Genomic DNA, 26,412 nt, shown 5'->3' with positions numbered 1-26,412 from the left:
CATTGCTAATCGTATAAACGTCGCCTATTACCTTCGAAAGGTGGAGGCGCCGTCAATACCTTTTAAGTTTGCATCGATTCGTAGAGCTAACAGATAGGTTCAGAGACAGCCCCTTGGTAGTGCATTGGTGTATTACAAAAGCGCTAAATTGTAAACATACATTAAAGATCTAAAAGGTTTTCCATCTGGGAAAAAATAAGTACGCTTTTTTTAATGAGCTTTTTAAATTTCTGATAGAAATAAAGATGCCATGTCTTCAAACTCTTTATCCCGGAAAATATATGTGACCAATCCAGCAAGTGATCTCTTTTTGATGCGTCAAGCACGCTTATACTAAAGCTGAGTGATAAATTTACATCAGGTATAGTTATGTGCTTGTTTAAAATATTGTTGCTTTGACAGCAGGTGGAAGGCATAGTACAAACGCTAAGTTGAACTGGTGCCGCTGCAAAATTCGAGTAGTCGACTTACAGAAAAATGTCTTTACGATGTCGTAGCGTTTCTCTAACCCGTGGAAAACAAGAGACGCGCCTATGAAAAGCAGTCGTTATTAGCAAGCAATTTCCTCTGGTCCTTACGAATTAAGCTTACTTAGTGGTTCTCCGTCTTCAGTATTCACAATGAATGGAGCGTGTCGCACATTTAAGCCCACACCTCTGTGACACAAACTAAGTTTCAGATTCTGCATCCTGGCGTGCAGCGTGCTATAACAAACGTAAAGGACCAGGATTTCCTCGCAAGATCTAGTCAGAGTAAGTTAGATTTATTACTAGACAGCACTGACTATTACTACCGTATACTCTTTTGTGATGCGATTACTAGTTCTTCGGTTGTGCACCATATGAGTGCTGGGGCTCGTGATTCGGCAAAACACTCGTTGGGGGCTTTCCTCGCGAAATTATTGTATCGAGGAAAGTTATATCAGAGAAAGAATGTAAACTCAGAACGCAGCTGCGCCCCACCACTTTGTCAATGTGCAGCGTGTTGAACAAGTTGAGTTGAGTTGAGTTGAGTTGAGTTTAGTGGCACATAAGCAACTTAGGCTATCATGCGCCAAACACTAGGCATAGATTCTTTTGAAAAAGTTGGGGCACCTCAGTGAGTCCTTGTCTGGGCAAGAGCCCGGAGGGTCCCAACAAATTAGCTAAAGACCTCGGCCTTCTTCTCAGGGATGAGAAGGTGGATGAGGTGTTCTGTATTATGTAGTTTAACGCTCTGTGATGTTTTAAAGTTTTATGAGAACTCCTGCTTCTTTTAAAAAGCTAAAAACACATGATACATCAACAAGCGCATCTTCTCCTAAAATCAAAGCTGGGTGAAAAGGGATGTGTTCTTTGTAAAATATGGTAAAAAACGTCTTCCTCAATGGTTCAAGTTTTCTGCATGAAAATAGGATATGGTTTACTGTTAGTTCATCTCCACATAGTTCACATTGGGGTTTGTCTTGCTTTGTTAGAATGAAGTTGTGTGTTAGGTGTGTGTGTCCTATGCGAAGACGGCACAGAATCACTTCTTTGAAACGTTCCTGGTGTGTGCAAGATTTCCATTCACCTAACACGGGTTTTAAAAGGTGTAATTTGTTGTTTGCTTCATTGTTCCAAGCAGACTGCCATTTTTGCCTTAGTTTATAATGTATTAACTTCATGCAGTCGTTAGGAGGTATCTTTACTTTTGTGATTTCTTTGTGCCGGGCTTGTGCCGCGCATGCATCTGCTCTCTCATTGCCACTGATTCCGACGTGGCTCGGAACCCAGCATAATTTAATGTTCAGTCCTTGTGTGGTGGCGTTTATTAAATTGTGTATAATGCCTCCTAATAATGGTGTGACTGCATTTCTGGCATGAAGAGCTGTGAGTGCACTTAGGGAGTCTGTATATATGATACTGTTTGCGAGGTTCTCCTTTATTATTTTGTCTATGGCTACAGAAATGGCGTAACATTCAGCAGTGAAAATGGATGTGCACTGCGGAAGTCTTACTGTTTTTTCCCAGTTCCCTTGTACAATTGCGCTTCCAACATGTTCGTTCGTTTTTGAACCATCAGTATAAAAGTTTGTGAAGCTGCTGTATTTTTCTTCTAGTGCAAGGAATTCCTGAATTATGTGTTGTGGCGGAGTTTGTGCTTTACTGAACTGTGTTAAAGTGAGATCGCAAACTGTGGGAAAGATGAACCATGGGGGTAGTGGATTTTGTCTGTGGGTAATGCCAGGTAATGTGTCCACTATGCCAAGATTCCGACACATCTCTTCAAATCGCAGGAGCAGTGGTCTTGTAGTTTGTGGTTTGTTGTTGAAAATTACTCGTGAAGGGCATTCTGTTACAAGTGGGTAGCAAATGTGTTTTGGTAGAGATTGTATCTTAAGAATATATGCACAGGTTAGAGCCGCTCTTCTAGTTTCTAGTGGGGGTTCGTTTGTTTCTACGTAAAGGCTGGTTATAGGAGACGTTCGGTATGCACCGCATGAAATACGCAAGCCTGAGTTATGTACTGGGTCAAGTTTTTTTAGGTATGTCGGTCTTGCTGAACCATACACTATGCAGCCATAGTCTAAGGAGGAACGTACTAAGTAACGGTAAATGTGTAGTAGGCATGTTCTATCAGACCCCCAATGTTTATATGACAGTACTTTGAGTATATTTAGTGACTGGGAAGCTTTCTTTTTGAGAGTGGTTATGTGTGGTAGGAATGTGAGCTTTTTATCGAAAGTTAGACCTAGAAATTTTTGTTCATTCTTTACTGGAAGTACGGTTTCATTTAGGTGTAGGGTGGGGTCAACCTGTAGGCCTCTTTTGAGTGAGAAGAGGACAACAACTGTTTTTTGGGGTGAAAATTTAAACCCATTTTTGTCTGCCCAGATCCCGAGTTTATTCAATGTAAGTCGTATCTGTCTCTCGCATGTTGGTAAGCTGGAGGATGTGCATGCTATTTGAAGGTCATCGACGTATACAGAATACATAATGGATCTAGGAATGATTTTTGCTATGGAGTTCATTTTTACTATGAAAAGTGTCGTACTTAAAATACAACCCTGCGGCACTCCATTCTCCTGGACAAATTTCTTCGAAAGGGTTGCACCCAGGCGCACATGAAATGAACGGTCGGACATGAAATCTTTCAGGCAGTTCAGCATCCTACCACGAATACCAAGTTCTGCTAGGTCGCGGAGAATACCAAACCTCCAGGTGGTATCGTAAGCCTTATCGATATCGAAAAAGACTGCTAAACAGTGTTGCTTGTGTACGAATGCTTCTCGGACTGTATTTTCAAGGCGGACGAGATGATCAGTTGTTGAACACGCTTTTTTAAATCCGCACTGGTGGATGTCAAGGAGTTCACGTGATTCAAGAGTGAACATCAGCCTCATGTTCAAGATACTTTCAAAGGATTTTGCGAGACAACTTGTGAGAGCTATAGGCCTGTAACTGCCAGGGCTGGTTGGTGGCTTTGCAGGCTTCAGAAACGGTACAATCACGGATTTTTTCCAGGCCTCCGGTATTTTTCACGATACCCATATTTTGTTGAAGAATTGTAAAAGTGCGTTCACAGCAGCGTCTGAGAGGTGAGCCAGCATTTCATAATGTATTTCATCAGGGCCGGGTGCCGTCTGTTTACCTGCGGACAGTACTTTTTGGATTTCGTGAAATGTGATTAATGTATTATAGGGCTCATTTGTACAGCCAATTGTAGGAAGTTTTTGTTTTTCGGTTGTATGTTTGTGCTTTAGGAACGATTGAGTGTAGTGTGAGGAACTTGAAACATTAGAAAAATGTTCCCCTAGTACGTCTGCCTGTTCCTCTATACTTGTTTGTGTGCCAGGAGCTGTTAAAAACGGGATTGTGAAAGGGGAGAAGCTGCCATTTAATTTGTGGACTTGTTCCCACATTTTTTTGGATGTGGTTGAGCTGTTAATAGAAGATATGTAGTTCTTCCAGGAAGTTTTCTCAGCATCTCGACGGATGCGGCGTGCGTTGGCTTTCGCCTTTTTAAAATTTACAAGATTTTCATTGGTTGGGTATCTACGGAAGATGCCCCAGGCTTTGTTTTGTTTCTTTTTTGCTTCCTTACATTCTTGTGTGTACCAGGTTTTTTGGTTATGTCGAACCACTCCCGAGGACTGAGGGATAGCTAGCCGCGCGGCATTAATAATGCAGGTTGTGAACAGTTTGTTTTGATCATCGACATTTAGATTACTTGAGAAAACTTTTTCCAGGGTGGCCTGCTCTTGAAATAGTGCCCAGTTTGCCAAGTGTAGCTTCCAACGACGTGGTTTGCTTGGGATGATTTGTGGTGGGGATGATAGGTTAATTTTTACAGGAAGGTGATCACTTCCGTAAGGGTTGTCAACAACATCCCATTTAAAATCTGTAAAAAGCGATGGGGAACTAAAAGATAAATCTAAGCAGCTCATCTTGCCTGAGCTCGGAGAGCAATATGTGTGCTTTCCTGTATTGAGCAGGCAGACATTATTTGATAGAATAAAATCTTCTAAGATACGGCCTCTAGTGTCTGTTTGGTCACTCCCCCAAAAAGATGAGTGAGCATTAAAATCCCCTACTACTACATATGGCTCTGGTAGTTGTTTAAAAAGTGCTTCTAAATCATGAAGTGTAACATTTATATGTGGTTCCAGATACACAGTACACATTGTAATTGTTTTAAAATCAAGGACGGTGACTGCTGCAGCTTCATATTTCGTTTGAAGCCTGATTTCATGAGTAGCAGTACCATTTTTTACTATTATCGCGACACCTCCTGAGAGCCTACTGGCTTGCTCTCTATCACAACGAAATACTTTCTAGTTTTTTAAGATGTTATGTTGTGGTCCTAAGTTAGTCTCTTGTAAACATAAAGCCACAGGAGAAAATGAGTTAAGGATATCTTTTATGTCGCTGTAGTTTTTAAGGAGTGCACGACAATTCCAATGTACTAGGAACGTCATGTTTAATTGTTTTGTAGGGGTGTGGCTATGAAGGATTAGGTTCCTCGTCTTTGAGGACCCGTTATTGGGGTTCTTTCTTTTTTCTTTTTTTCAAGGGAGTTGTGCCTCCGCAGTTGCGGGGGCGGACTAGAAGTTGTCTCCATAGCCTCTCCTGAGGCCCTGGAGGTCCGCGACACCGCGGGTGTGCGTGTATCAGGCCTCTCCCGTTGGGGAGAGACTTTGCGGGCCGCCGATTTGAGGGCCGGCGGGCTCTGTTTTGTAGGTGGCAGGACAGCTTGTGCTGTCTCTGCCTGGGGCGTGGGTGGCTCTGCCGGAGGCTCGGTAACTGTGGCCTCAGCAGGTGCCGAAGGTTGGTGTGGTGCTACGCCCCGTCGCACCACATCAGCGAAGTTGCTTCTTCCATTGAAAGAGAATGTGTTCGTCAGTGTGATGCGCCTTCTTGCTTCTTTGAATGAAATGTTTTCTTTGGTTTTCAACGTGATGATTTCTTTTTCTTTTTTCCAGGACGGACACGCCCTGGAGTACGCGGCATGTTCTCCTTCACAGTTTACGCAATGCGCTGCACCGTCACAGTTTTCAGAAGTATGTTCTTTAGAAGCACATTTTGCACAAGTTCTGCGGCCCCGGCAACTCTGTGAGCCATGGCCGAACCTCTGACAATTGAAGCATCTGCGGGGGTTGGGAATGTAGTGCCTTACAGGTATCTTTAAGTAGCCGACTTCTATTTGTTCAGGAAGTGTGCTGCTGCTGAACGTGAGGATCAGGTGTTTTGTGTTGATTTCTTTGTTGTCCTTCCGGATTTTGATCCGGTGAACGTCTATGACATCTTGGTCGGTGAGCCCATCAAGCATTTCTTGTTCTGTTAGGTGAACGAAGTCGATTTCTGATATTACACCGCGGACAGTGTTGAGGGATCGGTGGGATGTAACGGAGACAGGGATGTCCCCAATGCACGCAAGGTTTGAAAGTTTGGTGTATTGCACATTGTCACGAAGTTCAAGCAGCAAATCGCCACTAGACATTTTTGAAAGCTTGTAGCCAGGGCTGAGGGCTTCTGTCAAGGACTTGGATACTGTGAATGGGGACAAGATTCTTGCTGGCTTTTCTTGTACTTCGCTATGTATTACATGATATTTCGGGAAGGTAACTTTCTTTTTCTGGAAAAATTCACTTGCTTCGGTCCGCCCTCTTTTATGAGAGGGGCGATCATTTTGGGGGAAAGGAGGAGCCATAGGAAAAAAATATATTGTTCAGCCGCGGTGCCAGCCGCCCACCATGGAGCCCAACGAGGGGACGCGACAGGAACATGCGAACAAGTCCTGCACACGCCAGCTGTACATCGAGGCTATAACCTAATACGACATAACCAAGGTAGGTTAGCCCCACAAGGTTAACCCTTGCCACCTACGAAAAATTGAAGTGAATAGAAGATACAAGAAGACAGGACAGGTGTGAAAGAAGAGGGTAAAGAAAAAGCGTGTGGAGGAAGAAGACAGGAAAAGGTGACTGCCGATTTCCCCCGGGAGGGTCAATCCGGGGGTGCCGTCTACGTGAAGCGGAGGCCAAAGAGGTGTGTTGCCGCCACCGAGGGGCCATAAAGGTCCAAACACCCGGCATTGGCTCAACCCCCAGGATCCCCTTTTCCCCGGACACGGCTAAGCCGCGCACGGCTACGCGCGGGAGGGTCCAACCCTCGTGTGCTCGGGTACGTGGTGTCGCAACACACCAAACGCCTGCTTACGCAGACGCCCCTGCGGGGTGTTGAACAAGTATTTGTAAAATAAAAGCTGTAATATTATAAAAAAGAGATATGAGAGTATGAGCTCGCCACAAAAGATTAGACGAGGAGCCAACGGCGTTAAGGAAGCAGATTGCTTCCTTAACGCCGTTAGTAACACACTCCTAGTTAAAATGCTCGATTCGAACAATGAGTAGTGAGTTGTCATTAAATGAAAATCGGTTGATAAATACAGGCTTTCTTAAGTAAGACTTTGAGTGAAAACTTCGAGTGTAAACTTTTTAAGTGAAAAAATTTTAGCAGGAATTCCTCTGGGAGTTGTCTAAGTATGCGTATGCAGTGTCTAACGAGCTCATCTTTATGCAGCCTGGTTGGTGTCATTATCAGTGTTATAAAACTTGATCCCACCAATATGAACTATTATCAACCCTTGTCGGTAGTTATCAACTTTATCGGACTGTGTCTGACCGTTATAAACCCTTAACGATTGTTATCAAACTTATCAGACTCGGTCGGTCCATGCCTTACCAACCCTTATCGGCCGGCATCAATCTCATTGCACTCGATCCGCTTTTCATGAACCCTTTTCTGTCCTTATCAGCCTTATCGGACATGATGCAATCCTTATCAACTATTATCTGTCCTTATCGATGTTACCTGTTCTTCCAAACTTTATCAGAATTTGTGCGACCGTTATACGCCCTCATCGCTCTTTTGCACATTATCCATCCGCATCGAACCGTTATCAACCGTAATGAGACCCATTTTACCCCTCGGCACTTCTTATCATCCTTATCAACTCATTGACTGCCTGCGGTGTGCGTGTTGCGTGCCGTGAAGCACATGAGCCCTCAGAGATCAGTGGCATTTCGGTCGGGGAATCAACGGCCCAACGAAAGGCGTATCCCGCGATCCCCGAAACGCATCGGGCGTGTGACATGTCCCGCGTTCTATTTTCGCAGAATCATAGGTTTCGTGATGTTTAATGCTCCAGGTAGGCTTACATGTGGTCCCCAGAGATGTCTTTTATTCTACCAAGACGAAATTGTTCCAATAAAAGCTTAGAAAAATATTTTCTCCTTTGACATTTGTTCCGTATCGCCGGTACAATTAACACATTCAACACGGTTCACATATAATCACCTTCAGCAAGTGTAGCTGTATAACTCGTGGGTAAGACACTGACACCCGGCTTCTCAGCGTGGGGTCGTAGGTTCCCCTTCCGAACTTAGTTTGTTTTATGCAATATTTTTTTTCATGGCGATTCGCTTTATGCGACAGACGGGCAGACAGGCTCCTAGGCACAGAAATGCTTACGCATGGTAGACTGCGGAGGTGCCTACCATGCCGTGAAAGCCATAAATGCTTGGTTTGGTGGAAATACACGACCTACATTATTTGCGTTAGAGTAATATAAAAAGAACCAACATTTAGTGGGTTGAAGAAAAGACGTTCTATAAATAGCAACATATCAAGCGTTGGCGGTGTCTCACTCGAAAAATCACGGGAGAGCCGCCATTTACAACTATAGAACCGCATGCCCTTCTTTTTCTTAGTACCAGCATAAGATCCCGGCTCAACTTATTACCTGTATGTTTATATATGCCCCAACCAGTTTCAAGGTTTTAGAGACCAGAAAAATATAATATTCCTCAAAGAAAGAACACCATTCGTAGAAGGATTTAAACAAATATCCACAATGGCAGTGGTACTTTCAACCTTTTTCCCTACAGAATGTGTTTTTACGTTCTTCTAGGCTCTTCTACCCGCTTAAGGAGCTTACCGACTTGCAAATCGCTGGATCTGTTGGAGGAGTGGCCTTCTTTCGTTACTTATACTTCCGTTCTTACGCTTGTTTCTTTAGGATTTAAAGCCTCAAAGGAACGGTCTTTCAAAGGAAAGAAAAATCGCTGATAGGCTTTTTTTTCTTTCATCCTCGTAGCGGTTTCTATAACATTCATAACGCTGGCGCAGACGTAACGCGATTATATTGGCGCCTCGTCTAACGCAGACAAAATAAGATTTAACGACATCTGTCACAATACAACAATCCCTCAAATTTGACGCGTGTCCTTTACAGAAGCTTCAGTATTTCTTGTCCTTGCTTGAAAAGCTTGCATACGCAGAAGGATACTAGCGACCGACATTTGTCCCCGCCAGACAACAGCACCGTACTATACGACATGAACCCCGAAACTCTTCATACGATGGGCCCTATATCACAGCGCCACAGCAGTGAGCACCGGCGCTACATTGAAATCACACAGGATGTGTTGTGGGGCTGCTAAGTACGAGGTCGCGGGATCGAATCCCGGCCACAGCGGCCGCATTTTGATGGGGTCGAAATACGAAAACACCCAAGTACTTAGATAAAGGCGCACGTTTAAGAACCCCAGGTGGTCGAAATATCCGGAGCGCCCCACTACGGCGTGCCTCATAATCCGAAAGTGGTTTTGGCACGTAAAACTTCATAATTTAAATTTAATGCTGGGTGCAGACGTTTTTATTTCTTCTATCGTTGGCTTCGCTTTTGCGCCCAACATTTGCGTGGTAACGTGGTGACCGGTAATTCACTGCACGACGGTGATAGACATCGAATTGAAGTTTGCCATACGCGCTTCAGGTTGATTCGTCGTAGCGCGAAGGTGCAGCTTGTTGCTACGGTATTTGTTTGCCTAATGAACCCGCTTCCCACTTTCCTCCTTCAGAAATCACGTCTTTTGTTTCTTTTTTCTTCTCAAAAGAAAAAAGGAACCGCACATTACTAGACTAATTGTCACTGATCCTAATGCTTAGTCATTGTTGACGCAGCGTGGGTTGACCGCACATGGTAAAGAGCAGACACCTTCGCACCATTGGGCCGAAACCATTTGCTGTCTGTCGAAACTGCTGAAAGTCGGTGCTCGACGAGAGCTTGGCACGGTTGGCTAAGCCTCGGTCCTGTCCACTTGCCGCCGTGAAAATGTGTCTGTAACAAGTAGTTAAGCTCATGAGTCGCGCGATAATGTTGCGCCCAGGCTTAAAACTTTTTCGTACCGCGTAGTGAAACATCCCCCGAATATCGACGTGAACATTTATGAGGGACATTCTGGTTTTCTGGGTGAATACGTAGGCTACAAGAGAAAAACAGAGACGGGGCTGAACAGACATGCTGCTAAGCCTTAACATTTTCTTTTCAGGCTCCTGGCTGTATATATCTTTTTTTTCATGCAAAGGTTCTTAAAGCATATAGCAGACAACATCAGCTGGCAAGCTTGGCAAAAAAGCGTCGAAGAAATGTTTTCGCGCCGTGTTTCCAACCTTATCCCATGTTTGCGTCTATACCTAAAATTCTAACGCTCTTGAAAACAAGCCAACCACTGCAATGATGACGCCCTTTTCCCCTAAGCTTATGTTCTCTGCCTGTGTAATATCCCACTCTTCACTCGCTTCTGCTTCTTGTAAGTCGCGAAGCCCCTAATTCCTTTGAACTGCACTGATTCTGGCAACTTATTCACGTTATGCGAGTATGGACCCAGCGCGAGAAGTAAAACCATTTAGTGAACGAAAATACAAATACCAAACACATGACAAGCTAGGAATACCAGGCACATCTGCGCCAAATAAATTTTATTGATGGCTAAAGAATTTGCGTTCTTCAATATAAAAGAAAACATGCGGGATAAGGTTGGGAAACTCCAAGAACTTACTGGGTTCCATCAGTGCGTTGAAGCTTCTATTATATATATATATATATTTCAATTAGGGCCGCTATTTTGCTTGATGATTTGCAAAAGACGCAAAAGGCCACCCATACGTAACTGCAGTACGTTCTTAATGCCTAATGAGACTTACAATTAAACCATGTTTTGTAAGACAACGTGCTCGGCATTTGCAGAATTTTCACGCTCCCAAAATACCCCGCCGACCTCTCGAGCAAAGGTTTACACGATCTCGCAGAATATTAGGCGTCTCAATTGTGTGTAGCAACGCTGCCGCAGCGTGGCGCAACTACTGTCGCTGGCAAGTGCCTTACAAAAAAGAAAAAAAGCAGCAGATGCGAAGAATTGACGAAACATGCCGTGCAAGTAACGCTAACAATAACGCTATGATCGCTTATACAGATACGACTAAGCTAAACTCCACTCTGTTCCACTAAGCTAAAGATCCACTCGGTTCGTTGCGATTAACAAACTCATGACGAGAAAAACACATGTTCTTAATTCGCAAATTATTCTACACAACAGGGCTTTGTCTATTTCTTGCTATACTGACACTTTTCCCGGGCAAGACACGTAAGCTAGCGAATAAGCGAAAGGTCATTCCTGCCAATAGGCTACTACGCTCCTGCATTTGACTGCTCACGACCCTTCCCCCATCCCCCATCGGTATTATTGCGAGCACCAGCGCTTTTGAAGTGGCGCACGCGAACGGTCCCTTTTTCTACCTTAGGCTTACTTTCATTCACACTCACACTTGCCATCTCTTCCAAAACATTGAAGTTTTCCAATAGCTTCTTCCAATAGACACCGGTATGTTAACATGCAATGGCCTCAATGCTCCGCGAAAGGAAGGGGCGTAAGCTGTCACGGTAGCCCAGTAGTCATATGTAGCGCTCCCGAGCTCTAGGTGTCGGATTTGATCACGGCCGAGGCGGCCGCAATTTCGTGAAGCCGTTATCCAAGAAATGCTTGTGTCCTTCGAGCGTGGCGTTGTCTCCAACCAGGCCTCACGCATCCTCCGTGGCGTGGATCCGAGCACCCTCAATAACCGCACTGCCATCTGGCTCCCCGCCCATCTCGGTCGGGTGCCGGGCGACCCGCCCAACCTCAGCGAGATCATCCACGACACAGCGTGATCACTTACCGGCCTTGCGTCCCCGGGCAACTCCACCTGCTCTAGCTAGAGGACAATCGGGACGCACTCATTAATTACGTACAGCGAAATTACGAAACACTTCTACCTGGGGCGCCGCATCTTTCCGCCACCACACCCTAAGCTTAACAGGCCGCAGGCGCTAACACTACGCTTGCTACGGACGCGCATTGTACACAAATCATGCCAAATTACACGTTTTCTATCCAGCGACACGTTCCCCTCCCGCGGAGAGACGGCGACGCTCGCACACATGCTGTTGGAGTGTAGAAACGCTCTGCCTGACTCTACCTCAGGAAAGTTGGAGAAGTCGCTCAGAAGCTCACTACTCGCCGACCGGTAATGGGCCGTCAAGCAGGCCCGCGAAGCGGCCGCCAGGTACTCCCTGTCGGTGGCTACGTGGGAGACGCCCGCTGCGCGCTGGTGCGCGTCCTGCAGCACCACAATATAGTTTTCCAGTCAAGTAAAATAAAAAAAGAACCTCCGGGTGGTAACAAGTGTTCCAGTGTTCCCGACTACAGCGTGCCTAATAATGAGATGCTGATTTCCACACTCAAAGAACCCGAATATATTGGAGGATCCAACGGATGGTGCTTAGCGTGATGCTTTGAGAAACTGTGCTCATTTTCCGCGTAGAAATAAATATTAATTTGTAAGAACGGAGAATTTAGGGGTCTGGCTACCGCCAGCTCGACTGGCAGGTTGCGCTTCAAAAGTGTTGCAACGATGCATGAGATTAGGGCACCATCTGGTCTGGGAGCTCAACACCGTATTCTCGAGAAATGCCGAAAGGAAGGTAGTTCTAAGGAGCCTGTAGCCTCGCACCATGTAATAAAAGGCGTTTCTGGAAGGAGGTTTACCAAAAAAGTGTGCATGCCTTTATCAGCTGAGCTTGCTTCACTAAGAAAAATATGAAATCAACGTTATGCGCAAGCGCCCCATTTGATCGATTCATGCCTAGGTCTCCAAACTATCAATATTTTTTTCTGAGGCCTTCTGACATGCTTTCAGTTGAAAACGCTGTATACTCTCTACTTAGCAAGGCTATGAACATAGAAATTTGAAATAAGGCAGCAGTATCGTTGCATTACCTGAACCCGTTGTTTCACTGTCATGACATTTCTGTTTTGTCGTTTCCTTGCGGTAAGTAAAACCTTAGTCACACGATGCGTTAGAAAAAAAAACTGCCAAAGACCACCACACCATGTAAAAATGTCATCAATAATACTTCGTTTCGGCAGACCGACTTTGGCTTCCGTGTACAAGGGGGCTGATGACTCATGACAACTGAATTAATTTCCTCGCTCCTCTAGACCTTCATCCTTCACAGGCCAGCGCCACCAGAAGAAACGTATGCAGCTCGCCCATTAACTTTATTATTATCGACGTCGTCAATCCTGGCGTTCTTGCTACACGAGATCAGCAAATATTGCTCTGCGTGATGACGTCATGATAATGTCGATGTCGCAAAATACCTTTTTTATACACCTTGAGTATCCAGTTTTATTGTCAGTTGTTTTCCCCACAATCATATTTGACAAGTGCTATCCTTATGCGTGAAACAAATGGGCTGTACGAAGATTTTGATACTTCGCAAATACGTCTTAGTAAATCTTTTGGTACGGCTTCCAAATTGCACAGTTGTAAATATATATACCATAGTTATTCTGAGAAAAAGAAATAGGCACTTTTTCCAGCTACCTCCATAAGCGAATGGCTCTCGCCTAACATACAAAACTGAACGAACAGAAACTGGTGGCATTGTTTAAAGTACCCATGTTGGCTAATCACTAGGGCTGGTGTATATATTATATATTAATTAAACAAAGGGAAGGAATAAACTATAATCTAGAGCAGTTTTGCAGTTATGTCTCAGCGGAATAACCCATAGAATATGTTTGCCACCCTAGAAGTGTCATGCTTTACGAAATGGTCGTCTTGTTTCTTTGTGCTTTCCAATCAAAGTGTAGCTTAAGAGAACGACTAAATGCGAAATTCCTTCTGTGCCTAGACTCTAGGATTAGAGAGCACACACGGACTTGGAGCCCCAACGCGTTGCATGACTGCTGTTCTCTGTTGTGAGCAGAACGTCACCTTGAGGCGCGCGACGGTGAGATCGCTGTAGCCCTCCCATTTTCGGTTCACGCAGTTCGTGCCAGCGTTCTGCGGGGGATCTCCTTTTTCTACATCCAAAAGTTGACATGGCCCGTACGGAGGGCTCGCTACAAATTCCCAATGACGATGAGCCCGCTTAAACTATAGGCGTAAGAGTTACTTTTTGCATTTTTGTTAGTTGGCAACTAATTATCACGTATCCTTTTTCACTACGTGATCGGCACGGCTGACGCCAATTATCCAAATGAAGCATAATTTTATTTCATAACAGCTGTTAGTACGCATGGCCTAATGTTTTCGTATGAACACCTGGTGCGCATTCAGAGATCATTGCATGTATATTTATGACATGGTTTTGTTCTGCCAAACACGTGCTAAATTTCAGTATATAGATAATGATTGGGAAGTGGCACATACCCAGCAACGTTTCTTGGTTGAAAAACAGTTCGCTGAAAAGCACACATACCCTTTGGGAAATGTCAACCAACCCAACAAGGCGCAAAAGTGGTTCGTTGAGGAGCTGCACATACCCAGTAGCTAGTACCCAACGGTCCACGTTGGCGTCAGGGAGGTTCATGGAAGAGTGGCGCGCACTCAGTGACTCAAGTAGAGGTTGAAGAACTTTATAGAAAAGGAGCCCATAATTAGTGCCACTTCCGCAATGGCCTAATTTGATGTGCCGGTTAATTTCGAACAGCTCTGCCTTAGAAGAGCAGCCGATTAGACGAGGCCGACCCAGTAGCCCATGTTGGCGGGAGAACGGTCGGAGACACAGGCAGACGGACCGAAAGGCAGAAAGAGAGATACGGTAAAGGCCATGTTATTTTTTACGCCACACACTAGATGTCACACTATATATAACAATGTCACACTAGATATAACAAAAGGCAGGTGGACAGGAAGGTTGGCGAGTTGGCCTGAATTAGTGGATATACTCCAAGTTGCAGGACGGGACGAGTATTCAATTTTGGTAGTGAGAAGAGGTGATGTCTTGTGAGTTCCCTCCATCTACGTGGTCATCTTGCCACGTTACTTAAAGCAGATAAGAAGCGAAAAGGGCAGGAAACTAAAAAAAAACGTCGTTTTATAATCACTGAGCTTCTTAGAAGCAACAATTGTGCTCTTTCAGCTTCGTTGAATCGGGCGCATTTGTTCACCGGATGTCTGAACGTGAATTTCATGGCATTTAGCGGGGTCCAAGAACACTACAAATGGCAAAACTGAATGCTGTTCGGATAGCACCGTTAAAGAAACAAAACTAAAAATTTCACTTCGCACCTCGCACAGATAAAGGCCAATAAAGACGCTCGAAGCTACTAACCGGTAATTGTTTGTTTCCTTTTACGATCGCTTATGCCTGCGTATATATTAAAGGTGCGCCCTTGCGAGTTCACTTCAAAGGACGTGAACGACAGGTCGTTATCTTAATTGGAAAGGCGGCTCTTTGAAGAGCCTTTATGAAAGAGCCCAACTTCGAACCAAACATAAGGGGCAGGGGTTCAGATAGCCGCGCATTTTTTATACTCTCCTTTCCTTGTGCTTATCTTATAACCCTCGCCTGATTTCATCGCTAATGCTTCCCGTGCCACTCTTTTGTGTTTATTTTGTGACCTCGTGGCTTTCAAGGTCCTCGGGTGAGTATTTGACATAAACGTTTTGTACAGGAATGCGTTATACTTATGCCTCATTTCCGCGTGGAATACGCAATGGCGTTGCTACTTCAACAATTACTCGCGCGAAATGCTACAATGAATTGCGGCAGACTCTACCTCAGAATGAATAGTAAGCCACGTAGCGGCACACAATGTCGACGACGCCGAAACATACATGCAGCCAGGCTCCACTCCCGCGCTGCACACTGCGAACGCTGCGCCATCTGGCAGCGCCGCGATGAAGGCCGTGAGTGTTCCGGGCTGAATTCCTTCGAGCAACGGCGAAACTTCACAACAAATATTTTTTGTCATTGAGGAGGTGCACATCTGCAGTGGCAGACAAAGATAGAGATAGAGAGAGAAACAGGAGATATATCGATAGAAAGACAGTGGTAGATGCCTTATTGCTCAAGTAGGCGCCAAAGAGGTACGCTGAAAATATGCGTAAACCTACAGGTGTCACCCAGTCACCGGAGCTGGTATCAAAGGGTTTCATTAACGAGCAGCACAAACCGAGCGACGCATACTTCGTGTTCCAATTCAGCGTGAAAAGGTTCATTGAAGAGCGGTACATACCCAATGCTACATATGCAGTGCCGCATCTCCCGTGACCTATTGCGGTGTCAAAGACGTTCGTCGAAGAGCGGCACGCAGATACAGAGAGGCAAAAGCGGAGCAAAGACAAAGAGGTTAGCCAGTGTCGACACCGGCTGGTTACCCTGTACGCAGATAGAGCGGCGCCACACGCTCAATTACCCATGTTTGCCCGACGGTTGGTTCAGAGCCCTGTTCCTTCAGTACAGCTGCCGCAGGCGCTACCAATTAGACCTTCAACTACCACAGACTTCGGGTTGGCTTAAAAACTGGTTAGACACACAGACAGACTCTCCACACCCTAAAAGTGCACGAACTGTATAATACTGCTAATTCCTGTAAATCGATCTGTTGTGCACATTCTCAATGATGTCGCACGTTCAATACTTCGAACGTGACTCCATAAACGTTTTAAATGCGGCTTTCCCGATGTCAAGGTTACACTGGGACGTCGTCGGCTGGTGTTGGGCAGGCTGGTTACACAGAGGCGGGCAACCTTTCGCAGTGAAACCGGTGCTGCTGAACTTATGGTAGAACACATGTTTGTGCGACAGTCATTGAAATTTTATATCAATTCTAGACAATAAAAACATATTACTGTGACTGCATGGGCCTACACAATATAGCTGAATGAGCCAGAACGCCATTTGTTTGATTTCTGCAATCCTAAATTACGTATAAATTATTTTTAGCGAGATCAGTGCTTAACATTATTTTATGCTTGAAACCACTGCGTTATCATTCTGAAATAAAAAAAAAGATTAAGTGCACCAACGTCTTGGTGGATCAGTGCCAATCGCCAAAGTATTTCTTTTCGATTTCTTGTCGCTTCTGTTTGGCGCCTCGATGAGTTATGCACCAAATATACCAACACTGTACTTTGCTGAAACACCTCTGGCCGTCCATTGGAAACTCTCTAATAAGTAAAACCGCACCTATGCAAATTGCCGCGATCAACCAGGAGCGTCCCAAACAGACATATCACACTAGTTGCTTACTCGACCCTCTCCTTTAAAGTATTATAGCAATGGTTGCCTAAAATGCTTGGACGTGCTGCAACTTTGTGTTACAAATCTTGCAAGGAGAGAAACCAATCGAAGTCACTTGCTGTAGGATCGAAATATTCACTCTATTTCACCTCGTTGCACAGCCCTTGCATACGTCTTTAACCGTTCACGGCCAGCCCTATACCCAATTGGCAACTGCAGAAGAACTCTATCGCAGATGATTTACAGACAGGCCCTCTTTGAAATGGTGCAAGTACATATGCACGAAAGTTCCCCTAGCCCATACCGTAAAAGCTTCCCTGTGTAGATGTTTGCATAGATTAGGGAGGAATCCATTTTTATTATTCTAAAATCCATTCAGCATTGTATCGCATGCATGTATGCACCATTTGTCGTGCAGAAAGGAAATAGCTGTAGGTGGCAAGCTCCTTTTTTATTGAGGAAGAGATTTCTTTTACTTTCAAACGTCAGTTCAGTTGTCTCGCTCAGTTCTTTCATGTGGGCTAGATGTTTTTTTCGTCAGAAATATTACTGCGTTGTTTGTTTCTTGACTTACGTTTTTGGAGTTTCATTTTTATTTTTCCTGGAAGTGCCGTTTTAAGCCGGAACTCTATAATACTTGCATAAACTAATTTTTCCAACGTGCTGTGTTGGTAAGAAACAATTTTAGCATAAAAGCATGTCTGTGTATGAAGCGAGCTTCATTAAGTTGGCTGTAAGCAGCATCCACCTTATGGTGCTCCTAAAAAACTTGCACAATGAAAGATTCAGCCTCATGACGAGCTGAAAAGAGCCGTTTGGGCTTCTTTCGTCCTCGCAGCTACAACGTGGCTACGGCTGATTGTCATACAGGCAGATACTATTCGAACAGTACCATTTATTTTACAGCCGTAATCTCTAAAATAAATGGTAGCATGCAGCTTAAAAATGCCCTATAAGCGCCCTGTAGTGCTCGAGGAGGCACGCGATATGACATGCACGCCACGTAGCGTCGATACGCTGAGATTTTACATTGCAGTTGCATATTTTTACACCAGCTAGTGCGCCATGTAGCAGATTCACATGTAGAGGTACAAGGCAGCTTAAGAAGATTTAAGGAAGAAAAGAAGTTCATGGATATGTATTCAAGAATGCTAGAACATATTTATTGGGAACCTGATTAAATAAAGCTGACTAAGCTGGCAAATCGCTTCGTTTCAAAGGGGATTCCAATCAATGATGACGATCATAATCGTCGTCATTAACATCGTACCGTACCACTTGCCTTCGTGTGCGGGATTCCCGCCGCATAGTGTCTATACGTATGGCCTTTCCATTGAAATTGCATATTATTACACTAGGTGACGCACCATGTAGCAGGTGCATAGGTAACGCTACAAAGTAGACAAAGAAGTCCTTGGGAAAAAAAGAAGATTATGAAGATTTATAAACTTTCCTGTAATTAAAGACATGTATTGCCTACCTGCTTAATTCTTGCAGCCTAGGTGACTGTTTATCACTGTCCCGTTTCGAAGGGAATGCAAATAAATCATCATCATCATCATTAGCATCGTATCGTGCAATTTGACACACAACGTGACATGCGCGCCGCGTAACATCGATAAGTACAAACTTTGCATTGTAGTTCCAACATATTCCACCGGGTGTCCCGACAGGTAGCAGTTGCATGTACTAGTTGCATGCTGCATGTAGCTGGATTTGGTCAACTCGAGCAGGCTAGGTGCCTATGTGTCACCACCCCGTTTTGAAGGGGATGCCAATAGGCCATCATCATCATCACAATCAGGATCAACATAATCACACCGACAGCAACGTGCCATGCCACACGTCGAGGGATGTGACATGTGCGCCACCTAGTCTGGGTGCCTTTGTTTACTATTCGGTACAAGTTATGGAGCATCCTCGCAAGAAAGAAACCGCTTCTGAAGAAGCGAATCTTAGAGGTACGCTTGCGGCTGCGACCAGGTAACACCGGGCTCCGCAGATCGCTGTGCAGATAGCCGGACAAGCCGCAGCTCGCCATCGACGCTGGGCGGACAGTTCAGATCGTACTCGTGAAAACGACGCGCAGAGACTTCGCCGCGAAGACCCTGTATTGCGTCGTGCCGAAAATGGAGCTCCTATGGAGGCGCTTCTCCAGCTTACACTGTGACCCGGCTGAGTGTGCCGCGCAGGCCTGCAACTTCGTGAATGCAGATAGTAAAGTTATTCATTTCAGCTTAACAATAGGCGCAAGCTATTTAGCCGTCTGGCCGAAATGACACTTTCATCCAAACAGCTCTAATCGACCGGTTCTAAGAAGGAGTGGCAACTTTCGCTAGTGGTTTACAGCCGCTGCGCGCCACTGTTCGTTATCGACCGGCGCTAGCTGCTTTGTAACTATACCGAAGGGTGCACACTTATGATGCAACAATTTTGTGGTGGACACCAGGTCCTTCGGGGCTCTCAGATTTGGCGCTCGTCTTTGTTGAGCCCACCAAAAAGCCCACCGACAAGACGCGCCTTTGCGGCTTTGCTGGGCGCTCTTATTCAAAACAAACTTACTTTGTCGTTTTTGTTGCTGGTACTGCAGGTAAAACTTGCTTGCCATACTCAGAATATCCCGGGTATCAAATGCGGTTAATGATGTGGTTGATTACGGGGAAGCACGTCGACAACGCCGTTCAGGATGATCATGACTATATGCTCAATGAAACTGCTTCTGGAATGTTTTCCGCAAGTCATAATTGTTATTGTTATATAGCTGCCATCTCTGCTAATCATTCTTTTCCACTGTGTGAGTCGCGTAGCAGCATATGGTGCAGCGAACAAGGATTTATGCTCTTTGTTCTTTTTTCACTGCCGCTTTCACTTTCACATTCTTTCATCACCGTCACATATCCCTCGTAGTGACAGGCACGCGAGCACCACAACAATCACGCACTGACTCTAAGGTTTAACGACCCGGGAAACAAACAGGCAAGAAGAAAGAAAAAAAACTCAACCGAAACACCGATGATGACGCAACCACTTACAAGTGCCACGCGAACCAGACGGCACGTGTTGTTAGTACCCTACCGCATGGCTGTACTCTATACCAGCTGCTGTGGTTATCCACTGAAATCGGCGCCACGCTCTTCCAATCAGAAGAATGAGTGCTCCAAACACTATAGCCAGCATTCAAGGCGCTCCATTATTGCGCAGCCAGCAGCCCGGTGCCCCCCCCCCCCCCCCCCAACTTCGTACGTTCCAATCCCGCACCAAGGTAGACACCGGAAGAGTGCTCTAAAGTGTTATTTCACTGAGTCTACTAAGGATCCCGGAAATTAAAAACTGTACTGCGCTGTTACATTGACAACTCACACACACAAACAAAGCCAGCACCGAGGTGAAAGAAATTCAACCTAGCCAGGGGGGAACTTTCCCCGGCATGACAGCTAAGACGAGCAAAAAAAAAAAAGTCTGGCACCTCCACGACTTCGAAACCCGGAAGCGCCTCCTGTGAAAACGTATATAACTGGGACTTCCTAAATAGAGATCGCTCACGCGCATCTTAAGATATTAACTCCAACCAATACCGCACGAAACATTGCACGACTTACTCCATACAATATTGCGCAAGATAACGCGTCACTGCTTCAAACTATTTCCACGCTTTAGCCGCATCATATTGATCCGCGTAATCACTGTACTTGTATATATGCGCCGTTCATTTTCCCACTTCTCAGGACTTAGGAAATTTATTGAGCCGCCTTTACATTTCGCAATTTTAGGTACAAGTGCCAATCGCAATGACTTTATTCCGCAAAGGCACAATTCTTAACGCTGCTAGTAGAGGTCGTGGCGCACCTCGCGTTTTCTGGTACTTCTACTGAGGCCACTGCCCACACAGAAAACGACCGATATTTCGCGATAAACGGAACGCTATATTTCGTGCTTCCCCATATGCTGTGCTTGATCTTAGAAACTGTAACATGTGGGTTGTAATGAACTAACCTTTAGGGAAGCATGAAATATGCACTGCAAAGCCCAAATTATTTTCTTCCATCCTGTCTAAAAGTCACTTCTCATTTCTGTTTCGGTATAATCCGCTCACTGCTATCTGTACGTGTGTATCGTAAGGACACACCAAAAACTAAAAAAAAAATATCACAGAGCAACCTGCACTGCGTACGAATCATTGTTGAAAAAATTAACATTCGTGGCAGCTTGACAGCGGAGGTAGAAATCTGCGGCCATAATCTGCATAAGTGCTCGTCGTTTCCAACCGTTACTGTGAAAAATACACAACATAGATTACCGCCTGACACTGTCGAATAAATATCTGCACCGATAAGAAACATTCCTAGATAGTGATACTTCAAATTGCCGATATGTAGGAAAGAACACTCCACATGCCGAAAAGGGACGCCTGCTAGACGCCGAATGAACAATAGAAAGTCAACACTTTAAATCTAAGCAACAGGACAAAACGGTATTTGTTCATTCATTTGTCGCTGTTAGTGATTTCTGCGAAATAAGATAGCTTCACTATAGCTGCACCTCACTCATAAATATCGAGATAAATAACTTGACCTGACTTCTATAAAGTTACGTACGGTGAAGATATAGAGGCGCATTGTTACCAGTAATGTTAAAGTAACTCGTGTCGTACCAAGCAAATAGCTCACTTTTTTGGAGGACAGTCGCGGATTGTCGGAAGCCGATTTCATAATGTTTTTCTTTTTTCTTTTGCGTTTCTTTACGATTCACCAAATTTTCAAGGAACAACGCTATCTCAAGCGTAACGCACACCTGCCTACTATATTAATTGCTCATCAGGGCCCTCAGGAGAAATTGGGACGGGACATAAATTACAAGCATGTGGTCTATAAACATTCTCTACCGCATTAGTACGCTAGCCAAACTTGCCACCCAAATAGATGTGAGGGAACTCTAACAACATCAGCAATAGCATCACCAGCATACACGCTTGGAGCTGCTCCTTACAGCAAGAATTCACAAAGTACATGACCACCTCCAAAGAAGATTGATTGGTCGCTCTGGCAGTTTGGTCATTTTCCACAACATCGTTCATATCTGGAGATCTTCGCCTGACAGCAGTTCAATCTCGGAAAACAGGATTCCTCTCTGTTATGCAAGTCTTCCTTCTCTAGTGACTGTAGTTCTTATTCCATTTTGAATGCGCAGCGTCCTGCCTCTTATTCTCTCCGAACTACCCCCAATGCGCCTTCATTTATGATGTTCTCCTTATCATAAGCATTCTGGCCCTGTTTGGGATATTACCTGTTTTTGTTCGTTCGGAACGATTTGTTTTCATACATGAGTAATGCAAGCGGTTGCCGGTCCACAGGCTGCGAGAAGAACGTTATCTAAGTGAACCCTACCATTCAGCAACCGCATAAAACATTTTGCATGAGCCAACGGTGCTGGTGAACGGGCGGATGTCGTGGAGAGCTCCATGTGAGGCGTCATGCTGAGACTTTCGATGTTTTTCCAGTATTGATACCAGACAGAAAGCATGGCTAAAATGAAGAATAAAAACAATTGGCCTCCTGAATTTAATATAGTTCACAAATTAAAAGCCACTCGACATGTAACACAAGAAATGTAATATTTGGCAGGGAGTTTCGTCCCTCTGCGGCGAAGTGAAGACAGGAGCGTGGTTTTCCTAGCACGCAAATTTTGTCTAGTATTCAGATGTTCAGTAATCATTGAGAACTGCGCACACTGTCGTGAAGATTTAAATAGGGACTGGAACTTGACGCTGTCCCTAATATATACTACCATAAGAACTACGCACGTTAGCGGCGTGTTGTTTTTTTCTTCCCTCTCACTCTATTTTTTGTAACGTTCGCGACAAGAAAAACAGCACATTTCCGAAGCAATTCACCAGCTTGCGCTGAAATGGAGCGTCCACAATGACCTCCTTTTTCTATTTCCTCATTCTTTTCCACTGGACATACAGCACAAAGAAAAACATGAGTTTCTTCCGCCTTGCCACAAGATACAATGTAATGTCGGGGTCACTTGTTTCCTTCGATGGTATAAAAAGTATGCACCGAATAAGCAAGGCCTAGCTATAAAGTCTTGCGGGCAGCTGGAGGAGCACGAGAGGGATGTTGCTCCTTAATGCGTTTAGCTGCATTCATGCACGCATAAGTGAATTAGCCTATCCTTCCAGAGACATTCACCTAAACTGTTACGCAAGAAGGGAGGGCCAGCAGTTTTCAAGGGCGGATAGCGCTCCGCCGTGGAGCCGAAGTTATTTGTTCCGGTGTGGCCTACAGGCATGACAAGAAGACAGAAACACAACAACGAAAAGGCAGAATAGGGGCCTATAGAGAGTGGTGCCTTGCTGCCTCCATGAAGCCGGGTCCCTTGGGCGATCACTTTAGCTTTCCAGTTCATCTTATCGAGAGCGCTCACATTGCTCCCACTATACAGGCTTGCCTGCGCAGAGTGCCCGGATGTGTGCTCTGTGGGGCTTGCTTCTGACTTGCTTCGAAAGGCAATGCGTCTTCTTCTTTTTCTCGAAGCACGAGTATCTTTCGAGGAGAGCGTGTTGTGGTACGTTGTTTTACACACTTCTGGGGTCGCCATGTTGGTTCTGTCTTTCCCGCTTTAGATGCTGCCCCAGTGAAATCGATTCGATTGTACTTGACAGCCACGAGCTGTTCTTTTCTTGTGCATGAAATACCAGTGACCATATACTACGCGAAAAACATTGCTCTATCGAGTAATTTAGGCTTTATTGTTTTTCCTTCACACCCAAGGACCTAATGGTGTTCCTCTATAATTTGTGCAAATCTCATCCTAGGCGTAAGTGATTTGGATGACTCGGTTCAACTTGAAGTTATGTTCAGGCTGCGTGAATGAACGAGGACAGGAAAACAACGGCGTGCAAATGGCGCGATCTGCCAACTAAAGTTTATTACATAAAGCACCCGCCATTTGTGGCCAGTCGATCAAGATACAGGAAATAACCACCCCGATTGACATGCATGGGCGCAGGTGACACAACAGGTACAAATACCTCTGCAGAAAAAGAAATGTTTCTGGCTTTCAAAATTTGAGTGTGTAAGCGCGGCGTCACCAAACCTACAAAATCAATAGAGTTAAATTTTGTATACATACCTGTACTTGTTTTGGCACCTGCAGGCGTGCCTGTCAATCAGAAGGACCTCTTCGTTATTGTTTTTCTTACATAAAGCTGGCGATTCTTCAAAAGACGTTTAGTTGGGCCTCAGTGCCAGTCCTGCTGCGGTCGTCTTCTTGTGCTCTCTTGATTGAGGTACATTATTATACGTTTATTCCTAGGCGTAACACGAAGTCACAGCTGCATTTGCAGAAATATGGCATGAAGGGTAAATTTACAGCCGGCCTTATTTAAACAGTCACCGTCTCTGCGCCAGAGAATATGTCGCGTGGAATCATCGTACGCCCACTGACTGCTAGTCTCGAGCGAATTCCCGATCTTAGGATGAGGCACTGCACCTCCTGTAGCTGTATCATCCAACTGTGCAATAGGGCATGAAAACAAGGGCTCCTAGCTTCCATTTCTTATTGTTTTATTATCGGCAATGCCTATAGAATCCAGAGAGCGGTCCGATGTTTGTGTCTCTTTATCCGAAATGTGTTCTTAAAAAAACATTTGCGACGACATGACAACTGTGCACGCTGATGTAAACACGGTGCAGCATTCACTTAATATTCCGCTGTCACAAGTTCATTCAAACCACGTTCTAGGTGGCTAATATAGTGTTTACGTAAAAAATGGCATTCGATGAACAACACAGCACGAATCAATGATACATTTGTGAATCTTGCATGATAATGTGAGCTCACCCCGTTTTGGATTTTTCTGCAGTTTATTGTTATCCTGTCTACCAAACCTGTCATAAAAGAATAAATATCATGTTGTGGCGAGCTTTGTGCTCCCGTTCCGCGATAATATTAAAAACAACCCGCTGTATAATGGTGAAAGTAATCCTGTTTCCTAGAGTAAAGCTCATATTTAACATTTCAGGAACAGGTACCATTAATGAATCATGTGCTTTAAAAAAATGTATTATCAAATGATATTTATTCATTGCTCTTCAACCAAACTATGCCAAGTCCTTTGAAACTTGGTTATCAATAGATAAGTAGCCAAGCCCTTCTTTACAGACGCAAGACACAACTAAATGTGGTTATTGCTATTGTACTAGAATATAGCTGATATCCACGGTAGGGAATTGGCCAAGACACGGGTGGATCAGGATGACTGATTATGGAAGTTAAGTTTCACACGCATATTTGTGAGAACCGATAAAATTTAATGTCATAGATGCAACACAATAAATAAAAGTCTGAGCGAAAATGTACTATATCTAACAGTGACAAATGAAGTAGATCTACCTCGGCAATCACTCGGAATCAATAATAAATACTTGGACGGGGGTAAAAACGTTCTTCTGACTGTACCTGAAAGTCAAAGCTGCAAAGAAAATCGTGAAATATAACAGAGATCGTGAGATGGAGGTTAACTTTACAAACGGGAGTTCAATGTCGCTTTTCTCACTATAGTACATCGGCGGCATGACAAAAGGTGGCTACTTATTTTTCCCTCCACATAACATAAAATGGAAAGTGGTAATGGAAAGGGGAAAGAAAAGTAGCGAGAAGCTTCAGCTTCGAGCTCTCTGCACTTTCTACTTTATTTTCTGTGATCTCTGCAATCAGTGACAAGAAAACTGGGGGACGTCTTCCTCTGCAAGGGGGGACCCAAACCCCGCCCAGCATTTGGGTCCTGAACGGCCAGTTCGTTAAGACGGTGACATGAGTAACCACTTCGCCCTCAGCATGGCCCCGATTGAGTCATCTGATGGCTCCTGTACTGATGATATATGCTCGGACAGCGATTTTACCGTGGTGTCAAGCCGACATCTTAAGAGAAAGATACGAAGAACATCACCGACCAGTCGCAAGGCGACGAGAAAGGCCAGTGACAAGCAGTCATACACTATAGCATACGTAGCAACAACGACAACAGACAACCTCAGCTCACTGAACAGGCAGAGCCTGTCGGAATATTTCAAACGAACTGTCCATGGTCAAATAGAAGAAATACGTATAAACGCTCGAAAGAACATCCTCTTGGTGGAAGTCAATACACCGACAATACTGCAGACACTGAAAAACGTCACTCAGTTGGGAAGCATCCCTGTTCGCGCATTCCACACATACGGCAAGGAAGCGACGCCAGGCGTCATCGACGACGTGGACATTGATATTACAGATACTGACCTGGCGAAACTACTATCGTCGTCGACTCCTGTACCAACTTGCACCGTTTTGGACAATCCCGATGTGCGAAATTAGTGTTCCAGTTGGAAACTTTGCCAACACACGTCAAGGTTGGATATGTGAGGAATCCGGTACGTTCCTACGTGCCGAGGCTTTTACAATGTCACAAGTTATTAAACTTGGGCATGTCAGTGCAGTTTGCAAGGGTGCAGTTACATGCAAACGATGTGGTGGACCTCACGGAGA

At 44.8% G+C, this 26,412-nt stretch overlaps 1 pseudogene; it reads right to left on the bottom strand.

The window, feature by feature from the left end:
- Positions 1-4,974: 4,974 nt before the first annotated feature.
- The window catches only part of LOC142588857 (uncharacterized), a 33,588-nt pseudogene continuing 12,150 nt past the window's right edge, over positions 4,975-26,412 (bottom strand).

The sequence above is a fragment of the Dermacentor variabilis genome, chromosome 7 (assembly GCF_050947875.1).
Source record: "Dermacentor variabilis isolate Ectoservices chromosome 7, ASM5094787v1, whole genome shotgun sequence".
Classification (NCBI taxonomy): domain Eukaryota; kingdom Metazoa; phylum Arthropoda; class Arachnida; order Ixodida; family Ixodidae; genus Dermacentor; species Dermacentor variabilis.
This window is presented reverse-complemented; position numbering and strand designations above follow the sequence as displayed.